Source organism: Haliotis rubra, unplaced genomic scaffold, assembly GCF_003918875.1.
Source record: "Haliotis rubra isolate DU_JTF1 unplaced genomic scaffold, ASM391887v1 Scf1926, whole genome shotgun sequence".
In the NCBI taxonomy this organism is placed as follows: domain Eukaryota; kingdom Metazoa; phylum Mollusca; class Gastropoda; order Lepetellida; family Haliotidae; genus Haliotis; species Haliotis rubra.
The window spans coordinates 31,566-53,121 of NW_025765921.1; the positions used below are offsets into that span (position 1 = coordinate 31,566).

A 21,556-nucleotide genomic window follows, 5' to 3' on the forward strand; every position below is an offset into this window, starting at 1 on the left:
TCACAGACTGTTTTGATTTTTCTAAACCACCCCGCCACTATATCACTACCATAGATCTCGCTCGCTGTGAGACATGACGAGAGAACGAGCGAGATCTGTGGTTGTGATATAATGGTGGTGTTTCAGAACGAATCGAGTCAGGTCGAGTCAGATCGAATCAGGTCTACCAAGTTTTAGAAAAAATTTTGACATGTCAAAAATGTTCCCCGACTTCCTCCTCGACCTTCGGTCCGAGATGGGGACGAGACCAGGTCGAGAATAGGTCGAGGTAGGTCGAAAAAAGGTCGAGTTTAGGTCGACATTAGGTCGAGTTGGTCGAGTTGAAGGTCGAGCTGGCCTGACATGCCGATCTGTGTTCGTCTAAGAGTCGATCTGGACTCGGCCTCGACTCGACCTCGACTCGACCTTGAGTCAACCAACTCGAACTGGATTCGACTTGGACTCAACCTGGAGTCAACCGAGTCGACCTGAAGTCAACCTATCTCGACCTCAACACGACCTAATCGAGTCCACGCCGACCGCATAAATGGTCGCCATCTTCCCAGACGCTTCATAAAAGCCAAGCGGCAGCCAGTGGTAGCACATCATCTCCACACCAACCTGCTGCCACCCAGAGGTCCACCCTGAGCACACCACCCTCTCCAACACGCCGCAAAGCAGCGAAACAGGCTGGTATCTTCCCCAGCTTTGACTCCAGTGCTGCAGCAGGTATATCTCTGTACCTGCCAAGCGGTCTCTTGGACCCTACACACACCTCAGAGGATGTTCAGGACTCTCAGCAAGGACAGTGAAACTGAGAAGTAGAACTTGGTACTCATATATTGTCATGAACACTTTATACTGATGTGAAATGTTACCTTCAGATTATTTAAATGAGTTTCCAATACAAGATTTAAAATCTTTTTTATCTAATATTTTTTTTGTATTTTCCATCCATTGCTAAGTGTAAATGTAAATACATCTTTGTTCATCATGTATATAGTTAGTTTTCATTGTGTGTTTTTTCGCATTTACCAATTGTAAATAGTGTAAATATAAAACAAACAAGAGTTCCTTTGTAAATGAAGTAGTCCTAAGTAATAGAGTACACTTTAAAGTCATTTGGATATCATCTTCTCTTGCCAATGAACAGCTCCTGGACCCATGAAATAGTCCTTCAAATAGTTTCTTTGGTTGGCGCCATCTAGTGGGGTAACGTTCCTCGTACCCCGGTTATCCCGTTAAGCAGCTGTGTGTAGGAGCGCCACTTGCCTGGGGTGAGTGAACAGTCCCCATTCCCCGGTCTATGAGGTTCATCTGACTGTTCCGGTTCCTCGTTCTCAGCATGTTGTGTAAAGTGAGTCAGGCCTGGGATATCTGTTTAGGGAACCTCATAGCCAGAATCCCGAAGGTATTCTCCACCACTCGTCTGGCCCGAGACAGTCTACAAAAGTCACAAATTAAACATTTTTAAGTCAAATGCATTCAAAATTCAAAACCTTTGATATAATATTGCAGACACCCAAAGATACTAAGTTATTATTTAATTTAGGTATTTATGGAAAAGAATAATAACCTGCAGTTGAAGATCTGCTGATCGGGGTCCATCTGATGCATGGAAAAGGACTTTATCATCCAGGGGCGGAGTGGAAAGGCATCGTCTCCGATGATGAAGTATGGCACACCATACTGGGAATACGCGGTCATCGCCCTCCATCCGATCTCGTGAATGGTTGAAAACCATCAGCGTGTGATGCTGATCCCTTGGCCCCAACGTTGACCCACGGGAACTTGTAGTCGGCATCCGCGAGTGAAGACAATAGAGAAGAAGTTCTTGTAGTGGTAGAAGAGGGACCCGTTTTGGGGGGTCTTCTTGATGCGTATGTACTTGCCAGCAAACGCACCGGTGCAATATGGAAATTGCCACCTTTCCTTGAAAGCACGGGCTACAGTATTCCATCTACTCTGATCCCATTAATCTGACCAATACTCAGCTTTGAAGGCTTCAAGGATAGGATTGATGTGCTTACGGCTGAGGTTTTGGCTTTGGAGGAGGGTTGGCATTCTCCAGATCATCCACCAGTTCAAGCAGGTGCCAGGCTATCTGCACCCAAATGGTAAGCAGTCTTCGCTTCTCGGGGCTCACCAGGTTTACGTCGGGGTTCCTGATGGTGATGTTACTACTTTGTAGTCCTGTAATTGAATGGGTACCTGGTGAAAATGAACCCAGTAATTTATACAATTTGGAAACCAAGGGTCTACTCGGCAGAAAAATGGAATTTCCGTCGAGAACCAGTCGCTCCAGTTGAACACAGGTCGCGGTGAAGTCGGGCCAGTCGACTCAGGACGAAATTAATTCGAAATTAGGTCGATATACAGGTCTAGCTGGTCGAGTACAGGTCTTCTCAACTTGGCCGACCTAAGTCGAGATAGGTCGACTGAAGTCGAACTAAAATCGAACTAAGGTCGTAAAGGTCCTTACGAGGTCGTTATGAGGTCGTTTGGAGGTCGTTTTGAGGTCGAGATACCCCCCAGGTCGAGACCGGTCGAGTAGTTTGCGAGGTCTAGTCGGTCGAGCTCCCGAGGTCGCCACTGGGACCGCACCATTAAAGCTGCAGGTTACCGCGACCAAGTGCTGGCCCCCGAACCTATTCCATTAATGGCAGCACATGGTCCAGTTCAATGCCAGACCCCATACATCCATCTCGAACAGGAATTACCTGCAAAACGCAAGAATCATATGGCCATATACGCAACTGAACGTTTGAAACATCAGATTTAATTTCTTGCGACTTGACACTTTGTTTACGCCTTTTGCTGAAAATTCTGTCAGCACATGGAACAGATTTGGACTTTGTGATTATTCTCAGTTCATCCTTAACAAATAAATGATAACCTCTATACCACATTCTTGGATCCTTTCTATTATATATTATTCCATATATGGTTGTGTAGTTTCTACTTTGATTCAGTATATGCCAGCAAAAAGTAAGAAAATCATTTTCAGACTGTATAGGTTGTAGAGCATATCTACTTGAGCAGGTGATATCTTACAGTAAACACACAAAACACGTCAAGGTAAACAACAAATAGTATGTTTTGCGAGTCACTAAAACATACATACACAACTGCTTCCGGTATATTTACTTATTCGAAACAATCGTATATTATTGATAATAAAGTCAGAGTTTGCCCTAAGATCGCAGATAAAATATCACACTGATTTGATTATGAATCAATGAGGGAGTCATATAACAGAAACTAAATTACACAAGAGATAAGTAAATATGGCGCTGATTGCCACTAATGAAAACACAAACACGTGACGCCCCCACGTGATAATAAAGGTCACCCAATGACAATTTACTGCACCTCAGGCGGGTCTCTTAAGTCTAATACTAATAGCATAAAGATCACATTTAAAAATTGTGGGCTGAATCTGAAACTGGACAATATCGCATATTTTCAGAGAATATTTACAATATTAGTATTATACATACCCATTCAACCAGTAGAGGTATAACACGGTAAAATATACAATCAATGGAATCTTCAGATTTCATGTTGGCTGCTCATGGCAAATCACACTTTACATATAAGAGCAGACTGGGTTGATCGACAGTACTAACCTTAAGATACTTTTTATGTTATTACTTGTATTCTCTCAACCAGAAGTGTTTGAAGTGGAACGAGTATAAAATCTATATTTCAATGGATTTCATTATGTTCTTTTGAGTTCTAAATATATATAATAATATATACTTCATACTTATGGGCAGTGGGTCAATATTGCATGTTTTAATTTCCTTGACTACGCTTATTACACATATTCGCTAATCCAAATCTGGCATAATTGTTTTCGTTATTGCATAGTTGTTACACATTGCAATATTCCAGCCACATGATACCTGTAAATAAGTTTGGACCAGACAATTCAGTTATTGAGGTCATTGGGACCTGATGCTAAACAATGAATAAGTCACACAAAAAAGTAGATATGAAGGCATAATTTATCTCAGGAACAATATTTTATCAAAGACACTTCAGCTGCTTGGCTGCAGACGACTATTTCGAGCACATTGTGAAGGGGGGACAACTCTAAACGCTAGCTTGTCCTGCAAATTTTAATGTTGTTGATGACAGAGCATAGAACACTAAATTCAAGCCCTATGAAGGGCTCAGTGAATTTCCCGTTTATTTCAAGCCGATTGGGAAGGGGATTTTTAATTAAGTGAAGGTTTAAAGGAACATTAACGAAACGTTTTTCAATAGTTTCTATAACAGTTATAACTATAGCCTTCTGAGATGAGGTACAAACTCTCCCGTGTTTTTCATTCTGAAGTAAGTATGCCCTGTATGTCTTGTTTCTGTTACTGGCAAATCGTATATGATAATGGCAGTAATACTAACGTAACATTACTTTGAGGCTAAGAGTGTTATGAAAAGGAAGCCACTAACTGCTCAGGGACCATGAAAGTTTAGGGGGTGAGAACTTACATTTGACCTTTTAACTCTGACAATATCAGCTTGGTATTGTGTGTGATGGTATGTTACTGAATATACCCTACCATTATTTACAGATCATCACTCTTCTTACAATGTAATCAGTGTGTACATGTACCTATAAATATTTCTTGTATTTCAGAAGAAATATTCTCGGAAAAGTACGAACAAGCAACATACCAATCTCTTATAAACTCTCAAAATTTGCATAACACAAATATCTAAGAAGTTTTAAATCCACAAAACAAACTTGTATTATTATACTTACATACCCACCCAGAATGGACATAACATCATTAAAAAATAATTGTGATATAATTTAATTTTCTTTTTTCCCGTTGTTACTTTAAAGAAACCATTCACTGTATTATTACATAAACACTGCGCAGAAGTGGCCAGGGCTGCCCATACATATATACAATTTACTATATTTTTACACATATAATTAAAGCATATTTATTAAACTATCAAAAATAATCCAATGCCATTCACATCATATATTTTCTGGTTCTATTTATGCGCATACATACATATATTGTTAAAAGGAATAATTAGCTATATTTTAAGATATTATTAGATATTGCAAGACATATTTCAAGTAGAGGAGCAACCATATTTGGGAATGTATGAATGAACCATTATAAAACACCTGACACCTAAATCCAGCCACCACAACCAGGAACATTAATTGGTCGCTCCCTTATGGTAAGCTACAACCCAACTCACCAAATGCCAAGGTAAAGTAATTACAGCAAAGCGCATGCAAATGAATTATATTCCGTTTCAGTTTCACGTTTCTACTTTTTTTAGCTGCATTAGTTCGCTATTTTGGCTCAAATCGACTACTAGTTAAAATAAAGGACACGAGTTGTGATTTTGCTCTAAATATACTAGGCAGATAAAGAAACTGTGCATACAAAAATGTAAAATCTAAATTTATCAAACCTGTGTAGACACATAAGGATTTAAACTCAGAGATTAGTGACATGTATAACATGCATGCACGTGCCACGTTCTGTGATGTCAGTGGTTTCATCCTTGAGACGTGCAAGACGTTGTTGCACGTGCAGTCCGGGAAAGAGAAACAGAGCAAATGAATGCCACACAATACTGTCACTTTGGAAAGCTCAACCCCTGCCCTTGCGATCGTTCAAAAAAGTTAAACGGCTATTGAAACGCATAGCATGCCAAGGCTCTCGCCTGCACAACGTCAAGAGGCCGTAGGGATGGTGCATGGGGGGAATGTCTCAACGACAAGTGGCTGCACATTTCCACTGCCACCGGAACACCATTTCTGCACTGGTGAGACGTTACCAGAACACAAATGACGTCATCGATCGGCCACGTTCTGGACGTCCACATGTAACAACGCCAAGACAGGACATATGGATAAGGGCGACACATCTTGGCCACAAGTTTTTAGACTGTAGCGATGACTGCCCGGACCATCCCAGGACTTCGCCGTATCCACCCCAACACAGTTCGACAACGTTTACGTCATCACGGGATCAGACCACGACGTCCCGCCATACGGCCTATCCTGACACAACGTCATCGACAAGCTCGCCGAATGTGGTGCCGAAATCATGTCCGCAGACCCTTGTTTTGGTGGAGAAATGTTGTTTTTACAGATGAGTCCAGCTTTAACATTTCCAATAGTGATGGACGTCAACGCGCCTATAGACGCATGGGAGAACGTTATGCACAGGCCTGTGTCTTGGAGAGGAATCGCTTTGGTGGTGGTTCTGTGATGATTTGGGGTGGAATAACCGAACGCCAAAGGACTCCTTTGGTAATTGTTCAGGGCAACTTAACTGGTGTGGGCTACAGGGATCAGATTCTTCGACCTGTGGCGATTCCTTTTCTGCAACGTCAAGGCCCTGGGTTAACATTCCAACAGGACAATGCCCGCCATCATACGGCAAGGGTTGCTATGGATTTCTTGCAACACCACAACGTTGACCTACTGCCTTGGCCTGCAAATTCACCGGATCTCTCCCCGACAGAACATGTTTGGGACGAGATGGATCGACGTCTACGCCGTCTTCCTCATCCGCAAGATAACGTCCTTGACTTTGAACAGAACTTGAGAGAATCTGGCGTGACATCCCACAAGCCTTCCTTTGATAGGCTCTATGCTTCGTCGATGCACTGCTGTTCTCAATGCCGATGGTTGACATATCCGTTATTGAGCCTGTGACATGGTCGTTTGACCCCTGTCCCGCTTGTGGACTCGTGACGTCAGTGTGATTGACTTTTCAGTTGAAATTCTCACGACTTGTTATGGTCTCATGATCCCTCCATTACAATTTATATGTACCTTGGACATTGTTATCGTACTTATCAACTGGGATAATGTTTTGACAATGCACAGTTTCTTTATGTGCCTAGTATATGTTTTGTCGATGAAATACTTAGTTGAAAGCAACACGTACAGTTCCTCATGGTAGTTGAATAGTTTCCTCGGTAGTGAACAGTACATAAGAAACAAAGCAGAAATTCACGTTAATGATTTTATCAATTTGCATGTTGTCTTGGTCGTGTTTTCTGAAGCTGTAGCTGAATAGTGAAGAAAGTTGGTTGGTTGGTTGGTTGGTTGTGTAACGCTGTATTCAGCATTATTCCGGCTTTATGGCGGGGGTCTGTAAATTATCGAATCTGTACTGACAGTCCAGTGATTCACAGCATGAACGTCGATCTACGCAATTGGGATACGATGCCATGTGTCAACCAAGTCAGCGATCCTGACCGCCGATCCCGTTAGTCGCCTCTGTACGACAAGCATGGGTTACCATAGACCAATTCTAACATGGATCTTCACGGGTCGAATAGTAAAGAGGCACCCGCGAAGAGCCACCTCCTCGTGGTGGGTGCTGGGTAACGCTAAGAGCTCTTCAACCCCCCGTGTGGACCCAGGGGGATATTTGGTCCACCAACCCGTTTGCCGTGGGTTGCGCCCCTCTGTCGGTGGAGGACGGGAGTCTGGTGGTTGAGGGCACTGGTTCCAGGAACAGTGTTCCTTTCCCCAACACACCACTTCGCCCCTTACTTCACCTAGACGGGTGGTTGAATGGGCCCGGTTCAACCAATCTGCTGGTCACGCCGAGCCCTGTGCTGTAACTACGAGATGCTCAAAATTAATCAAAAATATTACTTTGATATTTCAGGCTTGGCCAAGCTATTTTGAACCAATGATTCCAAATCAGTATTATTTCATATGTGTTTTTGCCTAGAGTCGTATGCCAGAAGGCAGTGGCTAATGGGCAAATCTGGTGGGAAAATTAAACTTTTAGTTCTTCCAGTTGAGTATATCCGAGTATCCTTGGTGCTGCAAGTCGGAGAGCCGCTTATTTTCAGTATTGTCCCTGTGATATTCCGTGGTGAGTGGGCAGCTCGGATGATGAAATCTAAACAACAACCATGGCTTATGAAACCCCAACCAAAAAAAAAGTCCTTTTGAAACTGACCTTGTTGATAACGACCTCAAACTGCCCAAACCAACTGATTACTGGCCACGTTTTGTTGTCATTGAGACAAAAGATATGACACCATTAAGATTGAACCCTTTTGCTGTGTCTAAGGGTATCCAAGGCATTGCCGGCGATGTGAAGACCATTAAAAGATTACGTTCTGGTGCGCTGTTGATTGAGTGTGGTAAAAGACAGCAGTCAACCAGCCTTTTGAACACCGAAACGTTTGTCGGCATTCCTGTCACCGTCACGGCTCACAAGACCCTCAATACGAGCAAGGGAATTGTTAGAGATCGTGAGAGATTGCTGGCTGACATGTCGGAACTGGATATCGTCTCCGAGATGAAGGATCAGGGTGTACTCTATGTTAAACGTTTCTCAACCCGTAAAAACGACACAACCATTAAAACCAACACGTATCTGTTTTCCTTTTCTCTCCCTAATGCACCAAAATCACTGAAGGCAGGTTATTGTAACCTTAATGTTGAGACATACATACCCTCTTAGGTGCTTCAAATGTCAAAAGTTTGGCCACGGTGTAAATACTTGCACATTGTCTGTTGTGTGTGCTCACTGTGGTGAAAAGACACATACAACAGAAGATTGTGACAGTAGTGTCAAAAAGTGCACCAACTGCGTAGGGAATCACCCATCTTATTCTAAGGAAGGTCCTGTTTGGAAACAGCAAATGGCAATTAATAAAATAAAGTTCACCCAAAACATCAGCTTTGCAGATGCAAAAAGACAAGTCCTAAACTGAGAACAAACAGAAAGCTATTCTTCCATTGCCAGAAGAACGCCTGAAACAACATCTAGAGTAGTTACAGTATCTGCAAGTTGTCAGACAAACTTGACTTGGGTAAAAACGGATTCTCCTAACCTTTTCTCACCTACTACATCTTCTCAAACAGGAGAATCACTGCCAGATACATCTCAAATACAATTAGAGACATCCCCTGATCATGAAACGTTTTCTCAGCCGTCAACAAGGTCTCAACAAGGTATCACTACAACCAAAAGTAAATCTTATGACCGTGACACATTTTCTCATTCAACTCAAAGGGCTCAATCTACGTCAAAAGTTCAACATATCGTAAAAATCAAAAGCAAACCGAAGCCAGATTCTTCCAAGAAACAAAGTGACAGAGCCTCAAAAGGGTCACACGATAAAATTCAACCATTTAAAAAATATGGATCCCTCGAGGACATGGACGTGTCCGAAAACGTCCAATCAAGGGCACACAACTTGTCGCCCTCCAAAAAGGTGCGAGGTAGATCCCCTATCAATCCAACTATAAGATAGGTTTTTCAAGAGACATATCGTCCAGTGGACTGTAGATGACTACGGACCAGTTTTAATGAAATACAGCTAATAATCCAGGATTTAACACCATCAGCGTTATGTCTCCAAAAGACATATCTGAAACAGACAGATTATTTTAACTTACATCAGTTTAAAGCTTATCATTATTTTTCCCCTCTGGGTGATAGAGCCACTGAAGGTTCTACTATCCTTATACGACAGGATGTTATTCATAGCCCTGTTACACTTAACACTTATCTCAAAGCTGCCGCAGTGCAGCTTACTCTGGGTGTAGCATTTACATTATGTTCTCAATATATTCAGCCTTCATCGGCACTTCTGCAGACTGAAATTCAATCACTCTATGATCAACTCCCGAAACCATGTGTTATTATGGGTGACCTAAACGGTCACAACCCACTCTGGGGCAGTACTAACACTAATACTAAAGGCAAAATACTTGAAGATTTCATTTCCAAATATGACCTGTGCATATTTAATGATGATTCAAGCACCTATCTGCATCCTGCAACTGGCACTTATTCTTCTCTGGATTTGTCTCTTGCAGATTCTAACCTCCTGAATGAATTTGATTGGTCTGTTCATAATGACCTTTGTGGAAGTGACCACTTCCCAACTATCCTTTCAGAAATAACTCCATCTGATTCTCCATCGTATACAAAATGGAACTTTTTGAAGGCTAACTGGTCTTTATATCAGACTATTTGTAAATCGAAACTGCGACCTGAATGTTTCAGTGATATAACTGATCCCATTCAAACTTTTGCTGACGTTCAAAATGAAATAGCTGATGAGTGTATACCAAAGTCCTCTACGACTCCACATGAACGAAAACCATGGTTTAATACAGATTGTAGACAAGCCAGAAAAGCGAGGGAAAAGGCAGAGCATTATTTCCGCAATCATCCAACTGTCCATAACTTAAATATATGTAAAATACTTAATGCAAAGGCGCGTCGTACCTTTAAACAAAACAAACGACTATCTTAGAGAAATTATGTCCCCAAAATTAATTCACGTACCCCAATGTCTAAGGTATGGAACATGGTTCAAAGAATTAAAGGCAAAGGTTCAAAAACTGCTGTTCACCATCTTAAAGATTGCGATAATTTAATTACTGACAAGTCTAAAATTGCAAATAAATTTGGCGAAACATTGTCTGTAAAACCATGGAACGTATGGTGAATAATAGATTGACTTGGTATCTTGAAACCATTAACCTTATAACAAATTTCAGGAAAAATCGTAGTACCATTGATTTTTTGGTACGTTTAGAATCCTTTGTTAAAAATGCAATAGTAAATAAACAACACGCTGTATCAATTTCTTTGATCTTGAGAATGCTTATAATACGACCTGGAAGCATGGCATTTTGAAGGATTTACATGACTTTGGTTTGAGGGGTCGTTTACCTCACAGTTTTTAAGAAACAGACAATTTCAAGTCCGAGTGGGTTCAACCCTGCCTGATCATTACAATGAGAATCAGGGTGTCCCTCAAGGCAGTATTTTGTCTGTCTTTTTATTTAGTATCAAGATCAACAGTTTATCCAAGGTTTTAAACGATTCAATCGATGGATCACTTTTTGTGGATGAGTTTAATATTTCTTGTCGTGGTAAAAATATGCATACTATTGAACGGCAATTGCAGTTGTGTTTAAATAAAATAAATAAATGGCGTCTTGAAAACGGCTTTAAATTTTCCAAATCCAAAACTAATTGTCTACACTTTTGTAGAAAATATAAGCCGCATAAAGACCCAGAACCTTCTTTAAATGGCACTCCCATCAACGTTGTCAAGGAGGCCAAGTTCTTGGGTCTAATTTTCGACTCCCATTTAACTGTTTTGCCGCATATTTAATCCCTTAAAGCTAAATGCCTAAAGGCCTATGATTTGTGAAGGGTTATTTCCAATTCAAAGTAGGGAGGGGATCAAACTACCCTCCTTCACTTATACAGATCATTGGTGTGAACTTGATTATGGCTTCATCGTATATGGTGGAGTCTAATCCTGCATTTAACTGTGTTTTCAATCCTCTTTATTAGGATTTATACAACAAAAAGTCTTCTCTTGTTCCGCCTCTTGGGCTAAGAATTACGCCATTCATTTCTGCTGTCGGCATTGAGCTGGACAATATAGCTCTATCCCGTCTTCTTTCTTCTCCTCCTTGGCAACTGGTGAGGCCTGAAGTTCACCTAACTCTGACAAAGTTGAAGAAATCTGAATCTAATGAATTACAGTATAAACAAGAATATAATCAATTAAAAAATATATATAATACATACAAATTCTTATTTACAGATGGGTCCAAGGATGGTGGCGCAGTGGCATGTGCCACTGTCATTGGATCCAGAACAATATCTTCTCGACTACCAAATAACAGCTCTATTTTCACAGCAGAAGCTAACGCCATATTAACAACTCTTCAATATATTAATAAACACCGTAAATATAAACAATACATAATCTTTTCCGATTCTCTTTCGTGCCTTCGGTCTATTAAAAATCTTTCTTGTAAACATCCACTTTTGTTAGAAATTATTGAATTTTATAATGAGTTTGCTACTGGCCAATGCGACATCGTCTTTTGTTGGTTACCCAGCCACGTTGGCATTTCTGGGAATACAATGGCTGATCTTGCTGCCAAGGCAGCACTCAATAAATCTGTGACACCACTTCTTATTCCATACTCTGATTACAAAGCTAGCATTAGAACCTACATCCGTGATCTGATGCAAAAGAAGTGGGACAGCCAGGTAGGTATCAATAAATTGCATGCAATAAAACCCTATATCGGTTACACCTACTTGGGTTGTCAGTCCAGATTTGAAGAGGTCATTATGCGACGATGTCGCATTGGCCATACTAGATATACTCACGAATATTTATTCAAGGGCGAAGATCCTCCGTTTTGTATCTCTTGTGATGAGAAAGTCACCGTCAAGCATATCCTGCTTGACTGTGTTGAATTCTCCATCATAAGGGACAAATATTTCAATGTTAAAACAGTTAAGGATCTAGTTAAGGAACACCGTTAATTTTCATTTAATTATTGGTTTTTTTTAAAGAAATTGATTTCATAGATGAATTTTTAATAATATGTTCTGTAGATAGATGTATTTTAATGATTGGTAGTTTAGATTAGTAACTTAGATTGTTATAGGCTGTACCCTCAAAGGGGGCTAAAGTACGGTAAAATAATTGTCCTCCTGAGAGGGTACGTAAGTCCCAAAACTTTCAAATTAAAATATAAATTATCATATTTCAAACGTAGTATTTGTGTTATTGTAAGTGTTGGCTAAATTTTCCTACAATCGCCAGCGGCTGAAGGGACGGTGTAAATCCAGCTAGGATCCATGCAGGTAGCAAAGGCACTGTAAGTCCCCGTGGTTCCTAGTATGGTGATCTACCTTCAGTTGTTGGCGATCTATAGCCCGTGTTTTATACTGTATTTTCTTCTTTAATTGGAATGTTTTAGCTTTGCTCGCTAGTTTTATATTCATATCGGTGATTCTCTAGTATTTGTACTGACCATCGTCGACAGGTTTTATCTTCCAAATGTTTTCATCTTTTATTGTATGGATTGTTCTCGTCACGATTTGGGTGATATATTGCCGATGTGACGTTAAATATTAACTCACTCACTCTATCATAAGGGATAAATATTTCAATATTAAAACAGCAAAGGACCTTTTTAATAAAGTTAATTATCATTAAATTATTGACTTTTTAAAAGAGATAGACTTAACTTGTTAAATGAATTTTGATAAGTGTTTTGTAAATAGATAAGGTTTTATAATTGGTAGATCAGATTATCAAATTGTTAGTGGCTGTATCCTCAAAGGGGGTTGAAGTAGCGTAAAATTATTGCCCTCCTGAGAGGGTACGTAAGTCCCAAAAACGTTCAAAGTAAACTTTTCACGTACCAAGTTTTTAAATGTAGTATCTTTGTTCTTTTAAATATCGGCTAAATTATCCTACAATCGCCAGCTGCTGAAGGGACGGTGTAAATCCAACTAGGGTCCATGCAGGTAGCAAAAGAACTGTAAGTCCCCATGGTCCCTAGTATGGTGATCTACCTGTAGTTGCTGGCGATCTATAGCCTATTTTATATTGTATTGTCCAACTAGTGCTATTCCTTTTAACTTCCCACGCTAGTTTTAATTCTAATTGTGTTATTCTAGTTGTTTTCCTCTCCTTCGTGTTATATGTTCACATTCTTATAAAACAGGACACACAAGTGATCAGGCCATTAAGCACATGACGAGCAACTTTATATACCCCCAGTCGAATCGGAGAACTGAAACGAACCACCGTGTTCCAATCTGGTACAACATATTGATTCACAATTAAACGAAATATGTGACATCCCCTCTGTTGTTACGAAAAGAAATAAACAGTCCCTTGTTAGCACTAACTGTATAGTCAGCACTGAATCAATCATTTAAACTTTCTTGTAAAGAAAAGCATGTTAAGAGATTAACAAATAAAAGTCTTTCCACATCAGCATAAATCATAGCGTGATGGTTTGAAGATCAGACGACCCTTCGATGTGACACCAGTTGGTTGCCGCGATGTGTTAGGAGTTGCGATTGGAGTCGATGTTGTGGTTGTTTGGTGCGATGATATCTCTATCTTTGCAGAAGCAGCTGGACTAGTAGAGGTGCTAGTAGGAGGGCTAGGAGCCTCCTGTCGTGAATTCTGTTCGTCAGGTATCATGTCTCTCTTGTTTCGCCTATACTCTGCACCTTCTGCTGTCTTCACATAGTACGATCTTGGAGTTTCAGCTCGTCCTGTGACTGTTGCCGGAATCCCATGTCTTCCTTGTCTCATCCTGATGGTATCGTCGCTCTGAAAGTCAGCTCTGCTGTGTGCAGATCGATCATAATAGAATTTCTGATTGTCCTTGGAATCTGACAAAGCTGTGTAGACTTTGTTACCTTCTTGTGTCTCGGGTATCAGCAAGATGGTTTTACACGGCAGGTTATCTCGCAGTCTTCTACCCATGAGTAGTTGCGATGGAGAGCACCCTGTGTCTCCTATGGGAGTGTTCCGATAGGCAAGCAGCGACAAGTAGGGATCAGACCCGCTCTGCTTTGCTTTTGTTAGAAGTCGTTTCACTGTTTGCACTGATTTCTCTGCCAGACCATTAGCCCAGGGATACAGTGGTGACGAAGTCACATGTTCAATGTTCCATGAATCAGCAAAACTTTTAAAGTCTGTTGACGAGTATTGTGGTCCATTATCTGAAATGATCCTGGAAGGTATGCCATGCCCAGCAAAGATGGATTTCAGATGAGTTATCACTGTTGATGATTTCGTGTTTACCAGCAGGGCAATCTCATTGAAGCGACTGTAAAAGTCCACCACTATTAGGTAGTCTCTACCATCTAACTGGAACAGATCTGTAGCCACGATCTGCCAGGGCAGTTTGGGAACTTCAGTAGGAATCATTGGCTCTTTACACTGTGACATTCTATTTTGTTGAAAAGTACTGCAGTTGTCAATCACACGTTCGATGTCTATATTCATCCGTGGCCAGAACAATATTGTCCGAGCTCGATCCTTGCATTTCACAATGCCCTGATGCCCAGTGTGTATCTTGTCCATCAACTATATGATGCATGTAAAACTGGTTATAAAAATAACAACTGATATTCGATAATTCTGTCAGATTCCACGTCGTACTGTATCATGTCCCTTGTATATCATGTGTCTGTACACAAGTTGGCAAGTTCTACAGTTACAAGAGGGTCAGGCATTAAACTGACATTGAATGTGATGTGTGTGTAGAGAGCAAGTTCGACAACTTCCCCGACTGTGAGGAACTGAAGAAGGAAGGCTTCTGTGAGGGGGGATCTGGCGGAGGCGAGGGCTGGGTGTGCCAGAACGTGTGACACACCCAACGTACCTGTCACCCCAGGTAATGTTACCTGTACATGAGTCACACCTGTGTGTCGTCAATACACCTGACACAAGTTCCTCACATTTACCTGTACATGTGACACACCTGACACACTTCACTGACGTTTACCTGTACATGTAACCCCCCCTTCCTTTGTATATCAATTCTCACATAAGATGTTTAAAATATTGGTTTAAGGTTCTAAATATGCACGAACAACGTCTGCCAAAATTAGCTTACAATATGCTTTTAAATCTGGATAATTTAGGAAAACACACTTGGGTAACTGATATCAGAAATTTATTATTTTCTCACGGTTTCGGTTTCGTATGGTTGAGCCAAACAATTGGCGATGTGAACTGGTTTATTAATGAATTTCGTGTTAGATCAATAGATATGTTCAATCAAGAATGGAAATCCACCCTAGATTCAAGCTCACGATATGAATATTACAGGACCTTTAAAACGTTACTCCAGCCAGAAAAATACTTATCAATAATTACAACTTATAGTTTAAGAACAATGTTCGTAAAGTATCGTTTAGGTTTGTTATCTTTAATGATTAATGAGGGTAGAAAAACCTCTGTCCAGAAAGAACGTCGATATTGTCCTTTATGTAACGTTGGAATAGAAAATGAAATTCATTTTACCCTGATATGTCCTTGTTATCACGAATTAAGACAGAAATATATACCGCACCATCTTCTTGCAAAGCAGCCCCATTATGCATATATATCTTTGTTACAAACCAATAATGAAAATATTCTTGCTCAATTGTCCTTATATATAAAATACGCATTAGCTAAAAGAGATCTTCTTATAAAGCGAATTGTATACCCTTAAATATATATGTAAATATCCAGAATATTCCTTTATCGCTGTAACTCTCATGTATATGGGCCGGAGGCCTTTCATACAATAAACATCTTTTGACTTTTGACTTTTGACTTTTGACACACTTTACTGACGTTTACCTCTACATGCAACACCCCTGACACACTTCCCTGACGTTTACCTGTACATGTGACACACCTGGCATACTTCACTGACGTTTACCTGTACATGCGACATACCTGACACATTTTACTGACGTTTACCTGTACATGCGACATACCTGGCACATTTTACTGACGTTTACCTGTACATGCGACATACCTGACACATTTTACTGACGTTTACCTGTACATGCGACACACCTGACACACTTCACTGACGTTTACCTGTACATGCGACATACCTGGCACATTTTACTGACGTTTACCTGTACATGCGACATACCTGACACATTTTACTGACGTTTACCTGTACATGTGACACACCTGACACACTTCACTGACGTTTACCTGTACATGTGACACACCTGACACATTTTACTGACGTTTACCTGTACATGCGACATGCCTGGCACATTTTACTGACGTTTACCTGTACATGCGACATACCTGACACATTTTACTGACGTTTACCTGTACATGTTACACACCTGACACACTTCACTGACGTTTACCTGTACATGCGACATACCTGACACACTTCACTGACGTTTACCTGTACATGCGACATACCTGACACACTTCACTGACGTTTACCTGTACATGCGACATACCTGGCATACTTCACTGACGTTTACCTGTACATGCGACATACCTGACACACTTTACTGACGTTTACCTGTACATGCGACATACCGGGCACATTTTACTGACGTTTACCTGTACATGTGACACACCTGGCATACTTCACTGACGTTTACCTGTACATGTGACACACCTGACACACTTCACTGACGTTTACCTGTACATGCGACATACCTGACACATTTTACTGACGTTTACCTGTACATGTGACACACCTGGCATACTTCACTGACGTTTACCTGTACATATGACACACCTGACACACTTCACTGACGTTTACCTGTACATGCGACACACCTGACACACTTCACTGACGTTTACCTGTACATGTGACACACCTGACACATTTTACTGACGTTTACCTGTACATGCGACATACCTGGCACATTTTACTGACGTTTACCTGTACATGCGACATACCTGACACATTTTACTGACGTTTACCTGTACATGCGACATACCTGGCATACTTCACTGACGTTTACCTGTACATGCGACATACCTGACACACTTCACTGACGTTTACCTGTACATGCGACATACCTGGCACATTTTACTGACGTTTACCTGTAACCTTATCAATGTCGTCGCAGGGGTTAAACTTGAACCGTTTGCCCGTTGTGGTTGTTGTTGCGTAAACCCGCCCGTTGAAATTCCAGGTACTTTCAATCCCAGCGTGACTCTTGAGTCTGTTTATGAGGACAACATTAGTTTTAGTAACATCATCGGCCAACTTCGACTCCAACTTCTCACGAATCTGTTTCCTCAAACGAATAACTCGAGATTTTGCCTCTGAAGATGTGAATTTTATTAACACCGATTTTGTAACTGGATGTTGGCATGGTCAATTCTATGAATAGCCAATATGTCATCCTGGTTTACATCAGAGTTTACTTTACTTTTCATCAATTCCGTGAATATTTTCTCACATCTTTACCTTCAGATTCGGGTAAATTGAACACTTTGATATTGTTCTTTCTGGAGAATTGCTCGTTTTAATTACTCTGTCTAAAAGCTTCGTTTGCACGAGAAGCTACTTCAGCAAATTTCAATTCCATTTCATCCATTTGCGCTTGGTTTTTTTCTATGTCTTTTCGGAGCTTTTCGTTTTCTTTCTTTAAGACCATCATATCAGTTTTAACCTCGTCTATGCGCCATGCCCATTTTGGAGATCACAGTTTCTGTAACTTCGTCTTTCAACTGTTCTCTTAATGAGTCAAGATATTCGTTGACCATCGACTTCATCAGTTGTTTTATATCATCTTTCGTAGGCATTTCCAATAAAAGCTGACAAAGTTCCTGCATATCTGCATTAATTTCAGTCAAATCTGGTTTTTTGCTTAAGTGGCATTGTTAATGAATAAGATGCAGAAAAAGATGCTCCAAATAATAACTTTGGGCTTTTTGTGAGAGCTTCGACCTTGTTTATTCCTTTTCCTGCGGGTGTTGAGGCTTGGCAACCATTCCCGCATCCATCTTTTCCAAAAATACCGCACAAGTTCTTGAATCCTCTGCCAGCGTCTTCTCGGGTTGAAGTCTGTTGAATCCACACATTCAGGGGCAAATATACCTCCAGCTTGTCCATGAATGAATTGGTTTGGCGTCAGTGGTGTCTCATCTTGAGGGTAAGCTGACTGGTATGTGAGAAGTCTTGAATTTATGTGCTTCTGCTCCTGCCAACGTCCCTCTTGCTGAGGATGGCGTAGATAGCACGCTTTGCTGCTTTCATCATTGTTTCAAATATTCCTCCAAAATGAGGAGTGTGTTGAGGATTAAAGAACCATTTTACTCCTCTATTTGCAAGAGATCTCACAACGACGTCTTGATCCATTTGTTGAACAAGCTCTTTCAGTTCTTTTACTGCTCCAACAAAGTTCGTACCATTGTCAGAAACCATGACTTGAGGAAGACCTCTTCTGCTTACCATGCGATAGAAAGCATTTAAGAGCGAGTCTGTATCTAGGCCAAAGGCAATTTCAAGGTGGACAGCTCTCGCCTTGAGACACGTGAAGAGACATAAGTAACGCTTTGTCTCTTCTTTGCCCGTCCTTTAGTGGTCAGGAATGGTCAAGCAAAATCCACACCTACATCAGTAAATGCTCGAAGTGAAGGCCGCACTCTAAAGGCAGATAATGGTGCCATCAATTGGTAAGCTCAGTTTGCATATAGCACATTCACGTTCCCACTTTCTGATTTCTTCTCTTCCAGACAGGATCCAGAATTTGGACAATAGTGTTGATAGTGTTTGGTTTGTTCCCATAACATGATTTCCAGCTTCGTGGTAGTGCTTTACAATTAGCTTGGTTACCCAATTATCTCGAGGCAGGATAATTGGGAATCTTGATCCAAAGGAAAGACATTCAGCTTGCCTTAACCGACCATTTACTCTCATGAGACCCTGATCATCAAGAACTGGCTGAAGGCTAAGGAGTTTTGATTTAGTTGATAATTGTTGTTCGCCTTTTGAAAAGTTGGTGTACTCATCACTGAATTTATCCTTCTGAAGCTGGGTAATTCTGGGTAATTTCCGCATCTTCAATTTCTTCTGGAGAGAGTTCACCTGTTGTTCTCTCATGCTTTTGTGATGAACAATTGTCCAGAAATCTATAGACCCATGCATTAACTCTCCTGAGTCTTTGCCAGCTTGAGTATCTGCTTGGTTCAAGTCTCCATGATTGTTCATTACTCACAGCAAGTAAAGCAGATATTTTTGCTAACTTTTCATTGTCACCTTTTCCTTTGTCCTTCTGCTATGTCATTTTTTGTTCTAGCCATTCTGTTTCTTCTTTTGGGAGGAATTCAGGACCTGACCACCATAACTTCCTGTTAAGCAGTTGTAATGCAGGAACTCCTCATGACAACATGTCAGCAGGGTTCATTTCAGTGGGAACATGCCCCCACTGAGATGGATTGGTAACCGACTGTATTTCTTCAACCCTGTTGGCTACAAATGCTTTGAAAGATCTGCTATTGCTATTTATCCAGCACAGTACATTTAAACTGTCTGAACAAAATCTAACCTGTTGAATTTCAAAGTTCAGTGCTTTTGTCACTGTCAAGTCTAACCTCAGACCAACTGTGGCGGCCATCAATTCTAATCAAGGAATACCTGTTGCTTTCAGTGGTGCTACACGACTCTTAGCTACCACTAAGCGACTTGATTTGCCTGTAAGAAATGGATGAACTGCATACACAACAGCACCATAAGCATCTTGAGACGCATCTACAAACACATGATATGAAATAAGGTACGTGTTTTCTGAGCACAAACACCTCGGTACTTTTAAAGCATGCATTTTCTTTACTTCGTCTAGCCATTTTGAAAGTTTGTTTTCGGATCTCCAGTTATTTCATCATCCCAGTCAACACCAGATGTCCACATCTCCTGTAGCAGTATTTTAGCTGTGAAGGTTAATGGAGCAACAAACCCTAATGGATCAAAGAGTTTTGCTATATTGCTCAAGAAGGTTCTTTTTGTGATTTTTACGTCAGTTGCAGGAAGTTCAGATTTGAACATGAACACATCCGTTTCAGCAATCCACAATAGTCCTAGTGTTTTCATTGAAGGTAAGTAACCTTTGCTCAGATCAACTTCAGATGCTCTGTCTTCTGGTGGTATTCTCTCGAGAACCTTACACGAATTCGATAACCACTTCCGAGCATGCATTCCGGCCTTGGACCATAACTCTGACAACTGTCTGTTGAGTTCTACCCCTTTGTCTTCAGTTTCTACAGAGTCCATACTATCATCCATGTAGGTTGATTTTGTTACCGTCTCTGCTGCTAGTGGTAAGTCTGCAGCATATTTCTTTGCATGTTCTTGCGTGACGTATTGAGCTAAGAAAGGAGACGACGTGACCCCAAATACTACACAACGAAATTCGTATATGTCAGGTGGCTCGTTCATTTTTAAAGATCGCCATTGGAACCTATGGTATCACTTTCTGGTATTTTGATTTGCAAGTACATGGCCTCAATATCACAAACAAGTGAAACTGTATGCTTTCTAAAGCGAAGCAAGACATCCAATAATCATGCTGTAATTTTGGACCAGGATGGATTGCATCATTCAAAGATATGCCTACATACTTTGCTGTCGCATCAAAGACTAATCTGACTTTAGTAGTCAGTCTATCAGGGCGTATGATTGGAAAATGAGGTAAGTACCACTTCCCACAATCAGTTGTCTCATCAGAAGGAACTTTGCGGATGTACCCTTTCTGCAAATATTGTTGTATAATGTCATCATATGCCATGGCTGTATTTTGATCTTTACAGTTTCTTTTTTATGTTTATCAACCTTCGAAGAGCCATTTCATAATTGTGAGGCAAATTTTGAACATTATCTTACCATGGAATGCCAACTTGATAACGTCCATGCTCATACAACATTGTCTCTTGCACTTTGGCTATAGCATTCCTGTCGTCAGGTGTTAACATGAGCTCTGACTTGTAGTTCTCTACATCCAAAAACCTATGCATCAAGGTATTCAGTTCAACTTCTACCTCATTTGTGAAGTATGCATCTGCAAATCCAGTATGAGGATTCTTCCCTGTCTCAATATTACCGATACATGTCCATCCTAAAGGAGTCCTTCTTGCAACTGGCTCTCCCGGGTTTCCTTGAACCTCTCCATAAGAGCAATACAAATCTAAGTGGTCAATACCTATCAACAAATCAACAGATGGACTTTTCCCTTTGTTTGGGAATTCAATGTGCTGCAAATGACGCCATTTG

The 21,556-nt window shown here is 40.8% G+C and overlaps 1 long non-coding RNA gene across 1 annotated transcript; it reads left to right on the forward strand.

Annotated features, from left to right (window-relative positions):
- Positions 1–212: 212 nt before the first annotated feature.
- LOC124274647 lies at positions 213–14,465 on the forward strand. The gene is made up of 3 exons (XR_006897989.1): positions 213–764; positions 2,069–2,071; positions 14,454–14,465. It is a non-coding gene; the product is annotated as an uncharacterized LOC124274647 (long non-coding RNA).
- Positions 14,466–21,556: the final 7,091 nt, after the last annotated feature.